The sequence below is a fragment of the Varroa destructor genome, unplaced genomic scaffold (assembly GCF_002443255.2).
Source record: "Varroa destructor unplaced genomic scaffold, Vdes_3.0 BEIS01000002.1, whole genome shotgun sequence".
NCBI lineage: Eukaryota > Metazoa > Arthropoda > Arachnida > Mesostigmata > Varroidae > Varroa > Varroa destructor.
Window position 1 is genome coordinate 14,544,496 of NW_019211455.1, and position 21,732 is coordinate 14,566,227.

Sequence of the window (21,732 nt, forward strand, 5' to 3'; positions counted from 1 at the left end):
ATTGGTCTGCGTGTGCCCAGAAGAATGTATTTTGACCATTGACTTCCCCGTCTGTCCGTTTATGTATTAACAAGTGTGTGTGTTTATAAGTCGGTCTATTTGTTTGTGTACCCGTGAGTTCCAACGTGAGCACGGTTTAGTTCGCCTACACGTGCGAGCATACGAGCAAACCAGCTATTTGCAAATACACAGCGAATTAAAGAGATACCTCAATAGGGTCAAAAGGAAAGAGGAACAAAGGGGGGGAGGAGGAAAACGAGCGGAGGAGGAGAAAGCAATGAATATACAGAAGAAAAAGTTGACCAGCTGGAACTTGCGCAGCTAAAGGGTGCGTTCACCCGTTGACATTATTATGGGCATCTGCCCACAACAGCATCCCAAGCGTTTTCTATGCCGTCACATGGATTCGAGGGACCGTAGTCCGAGCTGTCTAAAACTTGCCGCAACCAAACAGCAACTTCATCACTTTTGTTGACTGAAGCGGTAGCAATCCTCGTCGAAGACCCCGGTACATCGAGGGGTAGCAGACTGTAGGTCGGTCGCAACAGACTGCTCGAGACCCGATCAGGGCAGTTCGTCAAAGGGATGGCAATAACGAAAGAGAGAACGAGTAACACCGAAGGAAACAGTAGAGCAAACGCTTTAGACGAGCGATAGAGAGCAACAGTCGTCATCGATCAGAAGAGCAGGGAGCATTGCTCTTTCTTGCCTTTGCTTGTCCGTCTGCATGGTTGCTAACGAAGTGAAGCAGAGCATGGCAATGGCCACGGATAGACCAATAGCAGCGGCGGCAGCAGTAGACGCCATCGTTAGCAGCATTCTGAATAGCATGAGTAGATCTAGCTGACGATAGCAGGAGCTGCAGAAGACAACGTGCTGAGCTCTCTAGGCTCGACAAAAGAGCACCGAAGCAGGCGAAACCCGACTGCTACAGTTCTTCGACTACCGGTCCAATAAACACTGCAGCGGCTGTATGGATGCCCAGATCAGTTGCTGTCGGTTGCTACCGGCGTGTGTCTGTAAGTGCTATGCAAGTGGCCATCTACGGTCGGGCGCATTGATGTGTGCGCCTGTGTGTGAGTGCGCGCAGGTTTCAGTTGATTCACACAGATGGCGCTGGGGACGCTATAGCAAACGCGCAAAGAGACGGCTAACCTGCACGCCTGTAGAGTAGCGGCTGTGGGAAACGGGCATGGTGGCGTTTGCAGGACCGACTGGCAGTGCTCCTTCATGACAGACACCGGCGGAGCTGCCAGAAGGTAGTAAGCTGCGACCGTGAACGGTAGCAATGGAACTAAGCCCAGAACGGGCGACTCGGTTCGATCAGAATTTAAGGGAAGGTTGATATTACAACACTTGGACTAGTAATGACAAACGAGAATTGGATACTCTACCGTGAGTAAAGTTTAACAGAAGTGATACAGTTTCATGTCAGACTGCAAGAAGTTGCAGCATACGTAAAAACAGCGAAAGTTATGTTCCTGGATACAGTGATACACGAATGATGCTTGACAACGATGGATCGATGAACGAATATTTGCTGGATGTATGGCTATCGATGTGAAATAGACATGATGGTGAAGCCGATATGCATAATGGATTTGTGAGAAACAAGGTGACCAGTGAACACGTACCTACCGGATTATTAAAGCGGGAAGAGAAACTCTTGTTTTCTTCTTGGAAGATATCTTCACCCAAACCAGAGAACCTCAAGGAAGAGATTTACTATCGCCATCATGAAGAAGGTTGAGTTATATTCCTTTTGGCACATATCAACATTTCTAATGTTATCCCCTCAACTTCCGTGGATTTTTTCCATGTATACACATGAAAAACCTCTCACCCACACAAGCTCTTTCTATGGCAGGCTGATAAGTAGAATCGAGTTTCATATAGGTCATATATAATCGAGTTTCATGATTTTAATATATAATTAGAAAAACAAGCCAAATCCAACAAATCGTATACTTATCTCTCGCAAATTTATGATTATCAGCATAAGCATACAGTTTATTCAGTACCTTCGCGCTAAGTGCAATTGTTTTATACCGAATTATACGCGCACCTAAATTCTAGCAAGTTGACCTATAGTCCAATTAATCTAAGTTAATATGTAGTACCCTTTCGCGTAGATTTCTGTTCGACTGAATGAGTCGGTGAGTCGACAACGAGCTAATATCTATTAATTTCTATATAGTAAAACAGTTACTATGCGAAAGAAGGAACTCTATAAAATCTGGCCGGTCTTACGCAAGCCTTTGGAACGCATAGCAAACTCTGCTAGAGAAAGCAATGAACAGGGCGCAGTATGGCCTCGCACAGACTTCTCTTTACGAGAGCAATCGATTTTGTGCATACCTGTTCCATTTTACGTTCTACTTAATCACCGTGGATGTCACTCAGTCAAGGTGTCCTAGAGGTGATTTCAAATCACTGCTGGTCCACTGCCTGTTCGTCTGCTCGCGGTTATGACTGCTTCCACTTGGAGAATTCTACCTTCGACATCTCCCTGCACGTCTATAAAAGTGACAGTCACGCGAAAGTATAATGGATTGATTACGAACAGCAAGTGTGATAGCCTGAATAAGCAGAGCAGCTCAAAGCTTGACGCCAGCTACAGGTTTCCGCTATAATTTTGAGCCCTGAAATCGACCTATGAAGTTGATATCAGCTGTACTGATCGTAGAGTACAATATATTGATAGATAGTATTACACGAATAGCCTGTTACTGGTATTATTGGGAGAATCTATCTGAACGGATTCGTCTTATTAACGTGTAACCGCTAATCAGTACTATAAAACAGAATATAACACCAAATTATCGCTATCGGCCCCAACAGGGGCCGCCGGAGGCTCTACACGATAACGACGTTCCGAACAAGATCATCATATGTAACTATTACAGATAGGACTGTTGGCCGGATTGATCCCGGCTGACTTTCTTGCTGTTCCCCATGGCTGTCGTCTCACAATATACGCACACATTACAAACATACAAATATGCTGCTGCATCATGCAGATGCGAAGCTTTTCGCATGGACTGGAAGATCAGCGACATGACATCATCCGCGTCTTTATCGTCTCCATAACGCGCTAGCGTGAAAATCGCACGAAATAATAACAACAATGGCGAAGACCAGCTTCTGTGTCGTGTTTGGCGCTCATCGTCCAGCCGATCGATTTTTCTCGTTGTCCAACAAGTTATGCTTGAGCATACGACACCATTCTTAATGTTTCTAACAAGAAGCGAACCTACAACAGTCTTTGTTGATGCTTTCTTCGGATCTCGTTGATTAGCGAGCGCTCGTTTCTAACGTTAACGTTGAGTCTACCAGGTGTCACGGATGGTACAGTTCCTCTTTAGCAGGTACCAGTCTGGGTTCTATACACCTGGCCAAGCCTCGTTGTTGCCGCTGATCACATTGATACTGGGAACTTGTAACGATGTCGCCTATCTTTGCGCAAGTATCCATTTTTTAACCCTGTACATTTATCGTATGAAGGACACGACAAACAAAATGAAGGCTTTGGATCGCGGACAAAGTTATATTTAGATGGTGCCGCTAAAAACACCTTTTCCTCTCCATATTATGAAAATGTATTACGGTAGCTGAAATTGAAAAGTATACATTGGTCCAATTGCATGTAGAGTCTCAACACATTATAACGGTAACTATAGGCAACAAGGTACATACTGTGATGTAGCGCCTTAGTGCTCACTTTCGGTGCGTCTACCTCTAGTTCATTTGATAAGCTCAACATCCTAAATATCACCCAGGTAGTATTCGATTCTTTATATTATTCAGTAGTATTTTTCCCGAGCAAGTATTTCTAGAGATCTAGATTATATATTGCTAGGTATGTACTGAACTGTGCGATCTTTCAAGTGTCTTTTCTCATCGAAGACTGAAGAACGATTTATTGAATAGATTATAGCAAGCATTCGTCCGCCCCCGGAGAGTCTTCATCTTTTAGCGTCTCATAATTGTTCGAAAGCCCAGTGTATCCTTGACCGGTCTCTTTCGTTAGCTATCTCGATGGAAATATTTTTTTTTTTTTTCATTTCATCTGTGCCGGCCTTCTTCCCTCTTATCTTTGATATATCTCCAAGTCCTCTATTTCGAAGTGGGCCAAGTTGCGGGGGTCTAAGCTTGCCTTTTTGCGAGGCATGGATGTTAAATGGTATTACATCTCACTTCTTTGAGGGTTAGAGTGTTCTATGGACACATCTATACTGTGACAGTCACAGTCTATTCGGACTGTCGCTTGAAATATTCACCCATAGCTGAATAGGATTACAAACATAGTAATAACAATTACTTTTATATATATAATCGTTAGTACGACTAATCTTAACGTTCCTGATGGATCAGAGAGTCCTTACCATTATAGAGCAAAGGTAGCTGGTTTCTTAAGTGTAACACTAAACTGAAAATGAAATGATGCCAGATTTTCGGATTGAAAGTATCATTTTCGTATTAAAACTTTCAGTGGTAATGTTTCATGCTGGGTTCATTTCTACGAAACGCTTAACTCATGTCTATCATAGAGTGATGGATCTCGACAGCAACGCTAGCTAACCATTCTAGCCATTCTGTCGTCTCTGCTTAGCACCGGTCGTATCGAACGCGGTTTTCTTGGGACCATCGAACACCATTTACCGTGTAAAAGCTATTTGTTTTCGTAGCACAGTTCGTCGATACTGCTCTTGCTTCTTGGTAGCTGTATCACAGTCATTTTCATCGTCACCATGGCTATGTAGTTATGGAAGATTACTGCAAACGGTGCGGTAGATCAGATATTTCCTAAAAGGCAATAGCATCTCAATTACTGCTGTCCGATTAGGTAGGCCCTGCTCGACCTCCGAGGTTGCGGACCAACTAGAAAAGATTTGCTACGAAGTACGGCAAACAGTCAAAAATCGTAACAAAGCAGCGAAATCTTGACCAGTTATTAATTAAGTTCTTAGTATCTGTAGTGTTCGCTCGAAAGCTAGCACATTTATTTGAGTTGCTATTTGCAGGTTTGTAAGTCATCAGTTGCTAACGGAAAACACGCCATCACATCACAGCAGAATTATCAGCGCTCCCGATTGAGTCTATTCATCTTTGGCGAAAAGCTGTGAACAGAGATCCAACTCCGTTACCGAACGACGTGAGACGATCTGGCAATGGAGTCCGCCTGGCTCGTCGAATGCGACCGGTCGTCTCAGGCTGCTCGGTCTCTCTCTCCATCTCTCTCTCTCGCATCTCTCTCTCTCGACGAGTGAGCGAGCGATCGTGTATGCCATTGTTTGAAGTTGGTAAACTTCTCCCTAATCCCGTATGCCTTTTGCAATTGTTGCAGCACTTGACGGAGCGTATGTTGGTTGTAAGGCGAATGTTGAGCCTAATCATCGAAGACCACTAATCGAACGTCGCCTTCAAAGGGCTGTCGTCATATTCTTAAGTAGGTTCGGCATTAATGAACACGAAACCTCCTAGTCTTTTAGCGCTCGAGAAATAAGCATGGACTGGTAGCGCCTATCGTCGTACGCAACGAAATGAATTGCCCTGATTATTGTTTACAAACACACACTCTAATTATCTGAACAGGGACCGGGCGTGGAGCGTTTAACGTGGAATTAACTGGCGGATCGCTAAGTGTGAACAGAACTCTAACAATAATTAGCTCACATTTTATCAGTTACTAAGCTAAAGCGATTGTGGCTATAGGTACATATTATGATTATTACCAATAAACAGTAATAAGGATCATTGTTTATGATAGCCTCACCTATTACAGTATGACTATATATAGATGAGTTGTTCCGCTCATAGTCCGCTGTTAGTGAGCTCGTCAAATATTTGTTTCAATTTCTAAATGTACAATATCTCTTCAATTATGTGTGATAAAAATGATAACGAGAAGATTTTATAATAACATAGGCTAAATATATTACAGAAAAAAAACGTACGTCGGTGACAGCTATCGATATGTACTCTGTTCTTGAAAAACCTCGTATATATCTTAGGCGACAAAATTACACACAATACATTCGATTTCATTGTCTAGCCTAAGCTAATGTTTGATCTATAAAACAATTCATAATATAAGATAGTATTTGATTTCCGCTTTTGGAAAAGATTGCTAGCTACTTGGGCATAAACGTTATCAATTTCTGAATCGAACTTCTCAGAGTAACTGTGCAGTCGTCTGTTAAGTTAAGTGCAGCTACCGCAGTAACAGATCTTGGGAGCGAATAAAAGACAATCAAAAAAGGTTTTATAGTACTGCGTTGGTAGGTGATACTACGGATGGGCACAGTCATGTCCTAGTCCTTCTTCTTGCAGATATCAATTGTTCGTCCTATTCTCGTAAATATAATGTGTTTAAGCAGGCACCATCACTATACGCATTATCATGACTACTGTAGTGTTAGACAAAAACTCCTACATTAATATATGCTAAGTACCGTGTTATAGTAAAAAGGTCAAATGGATGTTATGTATCGCAGGAGAATAGGCGCCTTTCGTTGAAGGCACACTTTTCCACTATACAAGCGCGCATTTTTGCCCGTCATCCCAAACAGAAGCAAGCTGTGGTTTCTTCCTCTAGGATGGGAACGAGCCGACCTATCAGGGTCAATGGTACGATCAGGAAGATCGCTGTTGCTTCATCTTATGCATGAAGAGAGGCCATTTGAACGGGTCCGCTGTTTGATAACCAGTCCTATCATATCACAGAAGCCTCTATAACTAAATCTCTCTGTTCACATAGAATTGTACAGTTCATTCGGGAGGCCCAGTTTATCCCCCATCTCCTAGCTAGACTACCCCTCAACCTCTTAGTCGTGTCACCTACTTCAAACAGAGTAATACCCGGTTAGATTGGTTATTCAACACGGAGAAACGAAGACCTTCTAACTTTTGGATCATTTTGAGCCTTAAAAAAAGCTACACATCCGAATCTATTCTTGAAGAAAGAAACTATAGGAATCCATCGTGAGGCGTGCTCCACTGCCTTGTCAACTGTCACATCGATTCACTGCACAAAATTAATCTAATTAAAACGTGCAGGTCTGTAACATCTTGCTTCTCGGTTTACCTTTTACAAACCGCAGTCTGGCTGTCGTTTGATAACATGACAGCCGTTAACGATCCTGGAGCAGGCTGTGGCCGCTTGACCACTAAAAGCACTCATATGGTGATTTATTGTTACCGTTCAAGCGTATAATGAACCAAATATCTAAATGCGACGAAATCGTGGTTAACCGTGAAATACGGTACCAAATTTTTTCGAGTGCGCGACTTTAAAATAGGGCGACGCGTCCTATTTTCGGCGGGTGACTTGTTGTTAAAGGTTGATACAGAGATATTTCGATTTTTCTCTATTTATGTTGCTTCACCACAGTCTCAGGAACAGCAAAAGGATAGAAAAGGGGCATGCGAATATTCCTGAAACTTTTTAAACCCGATTTATAAGGATCAAGTAGGCAGGCTGATCCACTCGTCGAAGTACAACATTATTTGGTAATAGAAATATTAAACTTGAACTGTGAAATTGAGCGGGTTTTGGAAATTGGAGTCGTATAGGAATCGTGTTATGCAGCAAATAAATAAACAACCGATTACCACGTAAGCACCTGAGAGAATACTTGATAAAAACGAATATATATATATACATATATATATGTTACGATTTGTTATATAATATTTACTTATTTTTTATTATCGGAAAAGTATTGACCATATTTCTAGCTTTAAACCATATATATCTCAAATAAGATATTATCTTATTCCAAATGGTACTAACACTATATTTTATATTATAAAATATAGTGTTAGTACCATTTGGAAGCCCAAATTTGACAGCAGCCGTGTTGACATTAGTGGATGCTCTAATTCAAACATACATAAAGCGTCCCGAATATAAGCGAGATTTGTGCAGGAATTTACTACATCTTCTTTTTGCGATACGGCGCAAATATAGCCCAAGGTCATAGAATGTATGCTGTTTATGATCAAAATGCGTTATCGGAAGAAATGGCTCAAAGATGCCTCTGTCACTTTCGTTCTGGAGATTTCGATGTAAAAATTGCTTCTCGTAGTGGTCAACAATTTGCGGAAAATATGGGTGAACTTACAATGAAAGTTGAGTAAAGTTGGCCCAGGTACCTGTGTTATTGTCAAGGAACTATGCATCCACAATCGAGCAGTTCCATTTGGAGAAAGCGTGCCTTACAACCCGAAACACAAGCCTAGACTAACACCAAAGGAGTTGATGTGATTGAAAAAACCATGCATTCTGGGTTGTTGCCAGCCCAGCCAAACGATTGATTCGGAATTCTACTGTTGGCAACCAACAAGATAATAATAGGCCATTAAAAAGATCGACCGGAACGAGTGAACGGAAAAAATGTGTTCTACCGTAGACCGCTTACAACACTAGTTATTGGGCAAAAATTGAGAGAACTTGGACGGGAAATTTTTACGCAGTCGCCCTATTGATTGGATCTTACACTAATAGGCTCGGACCTCTTTTGGTCTCTCCAGCACTCCCTCAATGGTGTTAACTTAGTTTTAATGGAAAGATGCCAAAATCGCTTGTTTTCCTAGGAGGTTCTACAGTGACGGGATAACGATGTTGAGAAAAATGGTAGAAGTCAACGATAAAAATCGCGCATATTTAGTGCAGTAATATTATTTTAAAATATGAAAAATGCCTGCCTTAGTTTTTGCCTGAAAACGGTCAATAGTGTTTCGACAATGTAATAAATATATACTGGCGAAAAGATCATCCAAGGTCACGGTTATTATTGACAACCCTGATACGCTACTGCTAGTGTATATGTGTTTCACATTACTTTGGGAGGTATTATGACTGCGTATTTCCATGCCTTCTGCATAAAACACTGAGTGATCATTCGAAGCAGAAGATAGAGAACGAGGACCCCTATGCAACGAAACCGAGAATTAGATCGATGCAAATTTGGCGAGGCAAACAATGTGCGCTCTATCGACCGTAACGAGATGACGTGCATCTTCAGGCACATACGCCTTTGGTAGGAGTAGTTTTCTATGCAGCTTTTTGCTATCCGCCAAACAACTCCGGCAGAGACTTACGCTTGATTTTAGCAAACCGGCCGTGGCAGGCGCAGCAACGAGTCGGTAGTTCGCCTATTTGTGAATGCACCAGTAAACCGAGCTGTTATTGACGTCGAGCGATTCCACCTGCTCATACCGCTGGATTCGGCGGCAAAACTACCCTTAGGCCCTAATAAGACAAACGTAGTTTGGCCTTCGCCTATTCAAGACTGAACGGTTCAACGGAACTCCGCCGTCCCCGGCCGTCAGGTCCGCTACATTTCGTCCCGTTCAGTCGAAGGACTTCGGCGATGTCATCGTCGTTGTGTTGAAGGAACACAGAACCTAGAGCGGGTGCCCCTCAGCGTCGTCAAACTCCTGCTGTCTCTATCGGTTTGTCTGCGGCCTCGCGGGGTATGCGAGGCGTTTACTTCGCCTATTTTCTGTAGCCTTCTCGTTCTTTTAACACCTTTCAGATGAGGTGGTGGGCTGGGTCCGATACCGTTCATAGTATCTGCAAGTACTGTAGCGGGTATGAGAGTAAACAAAGAAGCAAATTTAATTTCCAATTGGGAAATCTGTGGGTATGACATTTTGCTGTGCGCCGTACAACGTTGTTGCTTCCGTAGTCCACTTTTGTTTGGGTTCACAAACAATCGATGATCTGCTTTCGGCTTAACGTGTCTGATCACTCCATTAGTTGTTGAGTGTGTCCAACGCCAGTAAAGCCCTCTGCAGTTTGTTCGTCAGCAAAACTACTACGAAATGTGTGTCCAGCGAGCGCCTCCAAACAACAGCGGACAAGCACAGGAGCTAAATTGCTACACATGAATAACAAGAACAGTCAGCAGTACCGAGGTCTACAAAGCGACTGAGGCAGCATTTGAAGAACACAATTTAATCTGATCTGTAGCTTTATTTCCTTTCAATCAAAAGATCCTACGAGCTAAAATTATTTGAATGTTGCTTGCCTTCAATGCTCAACAGCCACATCCAATGCGACTATCAGTCGATTCGGAGGGAGGCGAACCTCTCCGAAAAAGATTAGACAGTTAATGCAAAATGCCCCTCTGTAATCTGTCCACTTTCATTGCATAGACGAATTCTTAGCGCCGACAGGCAGCTGGCAGTAAAATTGTTCTAGTACTAACCGTTAGCTGACTCAGACGTTGAATCAGTTAGATGGAGAAAGGACGTCAAACAACAACTCCAATACGTAGCGAGGCAAAGCGTACGAGCACGTTTCGTTACTGCTATGTAGGATAGATCGTGCAAAAGACGCCAAGCACCAATCGATGCGACTGTGTTTGACGAAATTTCCGGTAGCTTTTAACTCAATCAATTAAGCGGAACACGCTGTACAGGGTGAAGATTTGAAGCAGAAAAAAAACCTGTGCTCGTATTAGGGCTTTAAATTGGAATACAATCGACCGCATGTGGTCGTCGTCCGTGTTTTGTAAATGTGAATGAGTCGAATGAGGTAATAATTACATTTTCAATATTACTAAGTATTGCATTGCATGTGTATAAGATATAAACGTCTCGTTGTTTTATTGTTGGTCATGTTTACGTGTGTTGGACGCTCCGCAGATACGGAAGCGCACTGCTATTACATACTGATGGGAAATAATAATGAACAAATGCTTTTTACTCGTTCAGTTGGCTGTTTACCTGTCCGATAACTCGCCCGTATTAGAATGAGGTCTTATAGGGCATCCTAAAGCGAACGATAGTCGAAACAGCAAAAAGTATTTGCCTTTATAGGAGAAACGTCCGGTATAATCAATAAATAGAAGCTTTATAATGTCGTAAGAGGAACGTAGGAAAAAAGCAAACGATTCAAAAAGTTAAAGTACGACGGCTCATAAGGCGCATCGTACACTGCTGAAAGTATAATTATTGTCTTTCATAACCTTTCTCCTAGAGTAATATTATAACGATATTTATTGGATCTGTTTTCCTATTTGGACCTGCCCTCCAATATAACAAATGTGAATTCTATAAAAAATAAATTTAGCGTGTATTATATGAGCTTTGAGGACTTACAACTAGCAAATCCTAAATCTCTCATTTTAAAATTCCCAGAACACTACGTCTAAGTCTTTAAATTACGTGTTATACTATGCATAGTTCACCATAAGTAGGTGGACAAAAATTACGCTGATTTGTCGGGGGAAAGGGGAGATAGTGCCGTTTCGGTATTATTCTACAGCACAGATAACTACTGTATGTTTCGTTGATAATTTTCATTTTCAATGTGTCAGTCTCTTGAAACGAGCGAAGCAGGTCGCCAAATAAACAAACTTATTTATAGCGGCGTTTATTGAGAACAAGTTTCTTTAGACAACAGCTGCTAAGATCCCGCCAGAAGCAACAAATGTGTATACATATATAATGGAAAACATTATACAGTTGATAATATGATTCAAATAGATACTTCGTCCGAGAGCATAAGAATATGAACTTGGTTTCCAGTCGTCAGTATGGAAAATGTTCGGGTTGGTATTGCAGACGTGATGGAAGCGTACGATTTTTATTCGAACAATACATTATACATGCAATGCGCATAAATGTGATATAACATTTCGTTGTTATTGTTATTACTACACGGTTCTATGAGCCATGAAATAGAGGATGTACATATATAAGCATGTTCGAATCATCTCTGATTTTTCTTTGTTACTTGTTTGCCTGCGGAGATACTTCGGTGAAGACAATGGCCTTGGAAAGAAGTCGGTTTTAGGGAAAAAAGATACCATAATGCAATGTAAACGAAAATATATATATATATATATATATATATATTTTTTTTTTTTATAGTTATCACAACACTTATTGAAAATCAATCGATATCAACATGGGAAAGCTACGTAGTTTTTAAAGTCCTACAATATTATTGTCCTAATTCTTTTTGATTTTCCTCTGCTTGTTAATATGATGTTTATAATTCAGCGAAAAGCTATCGAAAAAATATCGATGTATACAACTGCTCCTTTCGTTTCTACGACGAACTAATATGTATTTTGTGAATTTTAAAACTTCAGATTTGGCTTGAGCTAGTAAAAAAGCTGCAAGGGTTCAACGAGTCCAAAGTGGCGGATTCAATCGGAGTGGGATCTAAAACACGATTGTCGAAGATTTGAATCAAAGTAATTTAACAATCAAAGCACCTTAAAGGAGTCACTGAAACTATACGATAATATCAGTATCGGATAAAAGCCGACGGAGTGACTAGATTAAAGCAGTGTTTTACTGAACTCGGATGATAGCCAGAACGGGGGGCTGTAATGGAACAACAAGTACAATCGCAACGGAATGAAAAATAATAATGGGCAGACAAGATAAGACAGCATCTTTGGGCTTAGATCAAAGGCAAAATTTAGAGAGCAGGATAATTTTCGATGATGTCCAGTGGCTATGCTCGGTGAAGATGAAACGTAAGAAAGGGACGAACTGTAATCCACACGCCTCGGTATAAATAGGTAAATTTTAACAGAAATTGTAGACATATGGTTTGTTTGCTTACTATTCACGTAGGATGGCAATAAACCCTTGGTTTTGATGTTTTTATTTCACCTATAAAACGCCTTATTGATTTTTGCGTTTCATTTTTCCTACGATTTTTCGAGATTGTTTGATTAAACTACGTAAAAGCGAATCTTTTTGAATGCGGCTAAAAGATGAGTAGGTTTTATCCACCTAAAAATTGATTTAACTCAACTAATCATAAAAAAAATGCTTTTATTTGAAAAGTAAGCTTGCTGATATCTCAGACACGGTACGGCACGTCGATTGCGGCTCGTGCTCGTAAAGTTTCAACCAGCAATTATATGTTATCACTACAGCTATCTACAAGTCAGTTTCAACGTCAAACTAGAGGACATAGATCTGTATCGTTCTGCCTATAAAAAATAGTAGCTCATGCAAGCTAATCAGCTGATGGAGAAGGGTTAGAACGTCGTAATAATCTTTTACGTCTTCTTGTCCATCGCGGTCGCCAGTTCCTCATTTTACTTATGGCACTGTGTATGCGGGCTGCTGTAATTATCGTTTACTAAATATATACAGATATACAGTATACCACATGCAAAGTGTTCAGAGCGTAGAGAGACAGTTATAAGTAGTGTAACATTTGAATGAGGTATTTTTACCCCACTTCGTTTAGATACGTGTATTTACTAACTGATAATTGCCCCAATCACTGTTTTGATTCGATGCTTAGATAGCTCACAAGCTGGTTATAAACATTTCTGTATAAAATTCACGGGAACTTTTGTGTAGTAATGGGGTATATGGCGACATTGGTACTCGCTGACTCGTTGAAATCTCGCTCATCCCCTTATAGGTACGTATATCGTGTTAGAGGTATGTTAAATCGTGTCATCAACATGATAATTTGATGTTTGGCAACATATAGGTAATACATCCGTACATTTGAATGAACTATTGTCGTAAGGATGACCATTATGGGAATATGAGATTGCTGATCGAATGAATTTAGCTGGAGTAATAGTAATTTTTTCGATCCTAATTTATTAGAGCTGATAATATACACTAATCTATTGTATAGTACACCCCTATATTAGTACTGTCTGCTCACAGCCTTACGAAGCTTCTTCGCTATTTTGTTTGTCTGTTTGCCGTTAAATTAGATAGTTAAATTTTTAATTTGAATTTCTCTTTCGTCTTCGTCACTTATCTTTCTCATGGAACTCTGTCTACTTTACAAAACACTCTGTCTCCGCAATGTGAACTCAGCATGCGAGATGAAGCAATGCAAAAGCAGTCGCGGTATTTTCTATTCCTTTACTTTCTATTCGACCAGTTTGTCCTCAGAATTCGCAGGAAAGGCTGTCATGTGTTCTGTTCAGGCCGTGGTCTGACCCCAACCCTCTTTACTTTTGCCGCCGTTTGAGGACACCGCCAGTTTTACCACAGAGGTAATCGATCACAGCAAGGCGCTTGTTGCATCTAATGTCCTTTACATTTTCCCTTGGTTTTACCATCCTCGAGATCCATGCGGTTCCTGAAGTTACAGCCAGCTGCAGACTGGTCTTTGGCTTTAGCCTAAAAAGGTGTGGGCTATTCGTGGATGAGAATCCTTGCACATGCTCTGATTAAGGCAGCTTGCCTCACAAGAATTCGAAAGAAGTAGTCTAGAACATGCTTCAGAAGTAAACCCTGCCGGAATCCAGGCAAGATTTTATCTCTCAAGCGCCTTCTCCCTCTTTCTATTTTCAAAAGCCCAAATTCGCTCTCCACCTAAACAGATTTGGTGCCTCTTTGTTTACAAATATTGCTGGTGCAGCTACTGCTTTTTCGGGTAATGTCTTTTAGCTTCAAGCAAAAGCAGTGAACATTAGCTTGCATCCATCGCCTACGCAAACCTCAATCCGACATTTTGGACTCTCACAGTGGCCATTTGGGAATAACGTTGTTCTCCGGGATATACTGGGGTAAGTTGGAGCTGTACATCAAACACTTAACTAGCGTAAAGACAATTTTTCATCTACCAACATCTCTACTTAAAAAAATAGAAAGGCGTTTGTTTTTTAGTGCTTTAGTTTTTAGTTATACATGCTTATATTTAAAGGTCAAGGAAGAGATTCGTGTTTGACTGCACAATTCTGTCTCCCAGCTCGGAACAACACGAAATTTAGCCGAAATTTTTCACTGGTGGGGATCAGTAGATAGAACTTTATAGTCGCTAATCAAAACCTATGTTCAGTAACCGACAAACCGGATTGACAAATTAATGACTTCTGCAACGTAGGTTTCAAGGGACGTGCCTAAGGTCAAGTCTAAAGGAACGCAGTAAATCAAAAGCTGGCGATTCATGTATCTGTGTAGGTATGTTATGTATCTATGTACGTATGTATCTATATCTATCTGTCTATCTATATCTATCTATCCAACTGTGCGCGTCTTTATGCGTGTTACCAGTAGTTTGGTGAGACCATCATTTGTGCTCTACTCGGTAAAATTTCTTAGATGCTAAGACAGCATTGTGCAACCGTATGACTCCAATCGTACCACTGGGCACCGATTTTCAGCTCGTTGGGAAATGCCTCGGCCTATCAGGATCCTATTAAATTTCATCTCATAACTATTCATGACTAACTACGTGTCTTTTCTATAGTATAACTATATTATGTTGCTCAAAATGGTAAAATTTTCTACATTGTTAAATTTCTGTTTTCGACATGTTTCTTTGGCTTCCATTCGGTCCAAAACAAATATACCCGTAACAGATATACATATATACACATAGGGTTATAATGTTTTGCTGGGAACAGTTTGTGGACAGCTTCTGATCGTGAAGCAGACGAAAGAACTGAACATGCAGCTGAGGCTTTCTGTTTTAGATGTGATTGTCGCACGTTTTCGATTGTTGACACGTCCTTTGTATACCGATAGAAAACTGCCATTTTTTTGCCCTTGCGGCCATTACAAAATCTATTTTGAAAGAATATAAGACCAGAATCTATGAAATAGAGCGGTTACAATGTGTTTCTCAATGCTAGTATCTTCTAGAATTTACAAGCGACTTTTTGAATACTTCAATATATTGATATTGGATAGTGAGAGGATCCATCTGTCAGACATCATTTTTCTATTACTTCAGATAATGTCGAATGAAGGTTAAATTATGTGTAATGTCACTGGTATTATCTCTGTTCCGTGTATTTGAGATCTAAGCATTTACAGGGCGGCTTGTGAACTTATTTAGAAGAGAAAACCTTTCGCAAATGTGCGCTGGTTTTCTTGCTTTATTACACCTTCGATATGTACGTACTGACTGCTTTTACCACGTTAATATATTACCGTGTGAGTAAATAAATTTATATACTTCTATGCATAGGTTCGCGCTAGATCGGATATTATATGATAATGCAACAAGTCAAGGCTGGCTGATGTTTTTTCTCGATACTACTCACAGTCCTGAACCACGAACGCTGTTTTTTTAATGCGACAAAATCAACTGCGGGTCCAAATATCAACAGGCCGTCACGGGCGCCTCATATCAACACGTATAAACAAACGATCTATATATATATACATTTTTGGATAAGTCGGAGAATATATCGGAACTTGCGAAACTATGAGGGAACCAGCTAAAGACTAAGCGATTCATTAAAACCAAATAGGAAGTAGAAAGCCATCTGGTTTGTTTTTCTTTTCTCCTTATTGACGTTTCTTCTCTCCGATTTTCCTGACGCTTTTTATGTTCTTGAAGGTGAACCAGGGCTTAGACGCCAGCCGGGACGTTGGCATCACCTACAGTAGCCTAGATTGTTTGCGGCATCGTTCATAAGGTTAACGTTGATCGAAACTTAGCATGTAAACCAAATATTCCAGTTTTTAAAGTGAGTAACAAATTCCCTATTTAGTGCATTGCAGTGTTGATTTTTCATCCGGTCCTGTTAGTAGCAGCATCGCAAGTATTTGCGAAGAGTTCCTTGTTTCAGCTTCTCAGTGACGTGTCTTTGCGTCCGTAACAACAAATGCTGTCCGTGACCGGCAACTTGTCTTGTGGTTTTTTTGATAATGGCTCGACAATGCCGTCGTTGCCAGCCTTTGGAACAACAAAACCTAAGACAAACTTGAAATATGGTTAGGCGCTGTCGCTGCAGCGATAACCGGGATTATGGCTATGTGTTTTTGTATACGGGTGTGTGTAGCTATCGTAGGCATCTATATACAGCGTGGAATAGCTGGGCCTCGATGGCCCCCTGCTTAGACGGTTCCATTGATTTTTGTCACTCTTTTTCTTCGTAAAGTCGACATTCAGTTAGCGCAGTGGCGGCAAGCTGCGTTTCCACGATCTTGCGCCTCCGGTCGACTTGTTCGTGAAGAATGAAGAGATTGATCGCATGCGCAAGTAAAATGGTCTCCAAACTTGGTTTTTCTATTTAAAGTTATGGTGTTTGTGTACGTGGTTAGTTGTTGGTCATTTCTCCTGAAATCAACAGCTTTTTACGCTTTTTCCATATTTTCTATTTTACGAAATCGTCCGTTTCTTATCACTGCTATCGCCACTTCACCAATTCAGTATTGCATCTCATCTACGTACTATTCTACTGAAACCCCTTATGGAGACGGTTAAGCCAGAAATACGATGGAGATACACTTACAATAGCCACAGATGCGAGGGGACAGACTGCCAGGGTCTTGGTACTTGGCAGGAGTTGAGATATGGTGACAACATTCATTCGTCAGAGAACTCCTTTGTTTACGTGCTTGTTTCCTTATGTCCATTGAAACGGACGGACATACGAGCTGTGGTAAAGGAGTCAACAGGAGCACTTTGTCACAAGGCTAGTTGAAAACAGGTTTTTTTTTTGTCAGTCCACTCTTGCTATAGCTATGTGCTGTGTTTTTCGTGCTTTTTCCAGCCGGTGGCCGTACGGGTCTCACGGTGTGAATGCGTGAGTATGGGACTGCTAGTGACTACAATGGTAGTTACAAGGGGCTATCCGATTTTTCTATTGGCCGAATAGCTTTCGCTACCATTCGGCAAATCCGTAGCGTGCACCATTATATCTGCACAATGCGCGACTGTATAGACGTATGAAAATCGACATATTTTTGCAACTGGCGGCCTCGTCTTTGCTGTCCTCGACGTCGCATTACTTCATAGATATGCACGTACGATACGTGTATATGCAAACCGTTGATGACAGAGGTTTTCAAGCAGAAATGCCACGTCTATCGTTCATGGTACATATATAACTGCATGGACAATGATAGAAAAACATCGATTGCTGCTAGTTAAGGCCACCGGAAGGTATCAAGAAGAATGAACTCAATAATATCAAAGATTTGACTTGGATAACGCAGTGACTGCTACGTACCTATTTATTATGCCAAGCAACCATTTGACTAATTTTGACACTAACTGTCTTATAAATAAAGGCGACGGATTCGTTTTCGTTTGGTGTTGTACCTTATAGAAAATCTGGCAGTGATCTATTGTTGCTCTAATGAATATCTTGGCCGGAAACATGTTCGCTACTTATTTTCGCGGCTGATCACTTGATTTTTTTTTGTTTACGTTCGATCGCGCGGCCATTTAGGATCGTTTGCTTTGGACGCTATTCTCTGCTCGACCATCCATTCCGTCTGTTCGCGTAGCGTGTCAGTAGTGAACACATTTCAACGAACGTCAGCCTTTAAGCCTCAGTTATTGATGGTGACGCTAAACGCTGGCGACGTAACGGAAAATAAAATAGGAGGAAACGGGATAAAGGAGTTAAAAAAGAAGCCTAAAAACAATTGCGATTATCATTTTGCATCGGTGAATGTTTTCTAAATGGAACAATTCTCTGACGAGGGTCACATCTCTGCTAGTGTCAGGATCACAAACGTAGTAATAATAATAACAATAACAACAACAACAACATTTTTCCATCATGTATCCTGATAAATTATGTTAGTAAATGAAATTTGCCCATTAACAATGGTGCCATGCATAGACGTTTGTACATGTACAGACCACAGGAACGGGGCATTAGACCGTCGGCATAAATGACCAAGTTGGCTTATTACTGAGCTAGACTTGAATACTATCACTCACCTGCAGCTGAAGATGTTTAAACCCATCTTCACTGTTGCTGACTGTTCAATAGACAGATGTATTGGGACCGATAGCGGTCGGTTTGTGTTACAGGTGTTCGCCGAAGAAAATCCGAAGCCGCTTCTAGAAGTAAGTCGATTTCAGTCTCTATTCTATGACAGACTTTACAGTGCGCCACTAGCGAAATTAAGCTAATAGCTAAATCGTGAACGATCTGTCTATTATTCGGCCGATAGTTCCGCTTATGATAGAGACGAGCCCATCGTTTCGTTTGAGTCAGTGCCAGTGTTTGTCTGTGATAAGAAAGAGACACTCGCTTGCGTCCTTTCGTTTCTTCTGGGGAAAGGCAGAATCATTCGCTGACGATAGGACCTACGGCGAGGCATAGGTCTGTTTATGGCTGTCGTCATCCTTACACCGCGCGCGCTTAACAGTGGTTTGTGAGGTAGCCATAAGTCACATCAAACGACCTGTTCCGTGATCATATCAAGACTGCTCAATATCAATACGATAGTGAAATCTATTAGAGTTAATTTCACGCGGCGTGATCCTTCGCAGATATAACGTTAGGTTAAGGGAACTCTTTTCGTCTATTCGGCTAAAACGACGCACTTTTAGGAAAAATATTACGAGATAATTATGAAAAGATAACAAATAAGAAAGTACCGTTTTCTCACTAAAGCTGTTCTTCCAGTCGACCGTAACGGTATACAAACCATTTTCCAGAGGTGGGGTTCCAACATGTCTCATGCAAAATCAGTTAAACATAAATCTGGACTGGTCCTACCTGAAATTGTTGATCGTTTGCAGAATAGGGACGTTGTCAGCCGCTAATGAATCCATTCATTAAGTGGGTGGATACCTATGGAGTATTTGATTGCGAGCTTGAATTCAGACAGCGCCAGGTAATGGTTTCCCGTCGTCCGTATACTCGACACCAGTCTACGCTCAGCCTTTCATCAATCAATGGTATTGAAATTTAATTTTTAAAACGGATGCGGGCAACATCTGCAAACTTTTCTTGACACTGGTCCTATGACCAGCGGTGGATAAATACGTCACCTTTTTTCGTGAGGCAATCAAGCCAGCTTATAGATCTTAGATATAGGAGCTAACGCACTTAGCGACCAAAATTTGTGGAGTTAATTATTATACATCTGACTTTTGTTGTTTGCAGCAAAAGGTAAAAACACGAAGTACCCCTTGAATTAAGATTTTTTCATTAGTCTTGAAATTCAACTAAAATGACGAGTGTGACAGCAGGAGCAATTCTGAAAATGGAACTCTAAACTCATGTCTAAATAGTCCATTATTTACTGTATCATAGTATCTCTGTTATATTCGTTCTTGACGGTGCTATTGTTATAGGCAAAAGGCACATGTGGATACATCATACAGTGATTTGCTTTAGCGCGCGGTTCAACAGAACAAGCCAAGATGGCGGCGATCGTGCTCGTAATGACCGATTTGCTCTGGGTCATTGACGATGACGATGAGGATGAGTCACTATGAAAAAAACAATTATGAAAGAGAAACGCATTGGCCAGCTGTCGAAGGGTTGTATAATCGTAATTACAATGACACGTTTGCAAACGAGTGGTCCCGTATACCGTTAAACGCTGACGGTAGGTTAGCTAAAGGCTAGACATTTTTTGGAAGCCTTTATTGACAACTATTATCTAGATCCTTTCGAACGTTAATCTGCCATCATTTTATATTTGGACTTGGTTTATTTATTTTGTATTGAAGAAAAAATCCTTTCCGATCGATAGGTGTCACCGCTGTAACTTCACGCGGCGTCAGTAACCACGATATCACCACAATGCAGTGCGTCACCAGCTCAACGTGCTATTGCCGCTAATTGTTACTGTTATCAGATCGGTAGCAGTCGTCGGCAGTTACGTTGCAGCAAAAGATCTGCTTTTTTTTTAGTATTCAGTTAATTGTTGCATCGTAAATCGCTTTTTCTCTTTCCCATTGGCCTACTTGAGTCCTTTCATCGGGCTCCTTGAGTTTCTTCTGTATTTTCGTCTATTTTATCGTTAGCGATGCATAAAATCTTAGCCTTCGTTCGGTTACTGCTGCGTCCATTAATTACGTTAATGGATTTTGGATAATACGCGGGCGGCTAGAAACTGAGTGACTTTCGCTCATAACCGGCGATTTCATTTATGTGCAACTCTTACGTGTCCGTCTGACTGTTCCTGTGTGTATATGTGCGTGACGTTTGCATAGCTCTACGTTTGTAGTTATTACGGTTTTTTTTACAGCATGGCCTGTATCTATCGGTGCAGTGTGTTTTATGCGGCTGTTTTACGTAAATCGGCCAGCGAATACAACAGCGATTGTAGCACCGTGAAAAAGCCGGCTAATCATAGCATGATGACGCGTACACTCAAAATATATCGCACGGAAGCGGCAAAGCAACAAAATCAGACAACAACATTGACAAGCACAACAGCAATGTCGACACTGTAACTGTATATGAAATGTTACAGAGGTAGAAACTAAGTCATAGATGTTATTGGTGCAGTTGTCGTTTATAGTCGCTGCTCCAGCTTCCCTTCGCAACAATTTTCGTCTTAGATTGAATCTTTTACGTAGCAGATCACGCAATTGACCGTTCTGGAATCGCCTGAAAGAGCATCAAATGACCCCATTCGATTGTTAAGATGAAAGTACGATATTTCTAACAACGTTTCATTTTATGCTTAGCGATGGCGTCACTTTATTCTGGATATCTTCGGCAGTAGCCATGGTTCGATATAAGAGAGAGAGATTATATCGTTGGCCTAACCAATGCTTGTGTGACTCTCTAATGAAAAAACGAAATTTTCGCGATGCCGCAGCCCGTTCCAGTTCTAACCATTGGCTATTCGAAATTTCCGCCGGGGTAGAGACAGTCAGCAGTGACTCGTTCTCTGCTACTTCGGCCTGCGGCACTCTCTCAAACCGTTGATTCGGATAAGAGTTTACAGTCAGCCCGGACCCTGACCCTTTTTCGACGGTTCATTGTTCTCCTGCGAGCATGACGAAATCGGCCGTTCGAGACGATCCGAGATTATTCATTCGCTATTCGTGTAGCGTTC

General features: G+C 41.2%; 1 protein-coding gene and 1 long non-coding RNA gene across 3 annotated transcripts in view; one reads left to right on the forward strand and one right to left on the reverse strand.

Moving 5' to 3' along the window:
- Nucleotides 1–21,732, forward strand: part of p130CAS (Serine_rich_CAS and FAT-like_CAS_C domain-containing protein p130CAS) — a 117,640-nt gene that overhangs the window by 45,286 nt on the left and 50,622 nt on the right. The window lies entirely within an intron of this gene.
- Nucleotides 15,585–19,200, reverse strand: LOC147757417 (uncharacterized). 2 transcript variants are annotated; one of them, XR_015322283.1, is made up of 4 exons: nucleotides 18,644–19,200; nucleotides 18,014–18,272; nucleotides 17,202–17,346; nucleotides 15,585–17,026 (listed from the first exon to the last, which is right to left on the reverse strand). It is a non-coding gene; the product is annotated as an uncharacterized LOC147757417 (long non-coding RNA). The 2 variants fall into 2 exon arrangements; XR_015322282.1 differs by having other exon boundaries at nucleotides 15,585–17,346; nucleotides 18,644–19,196.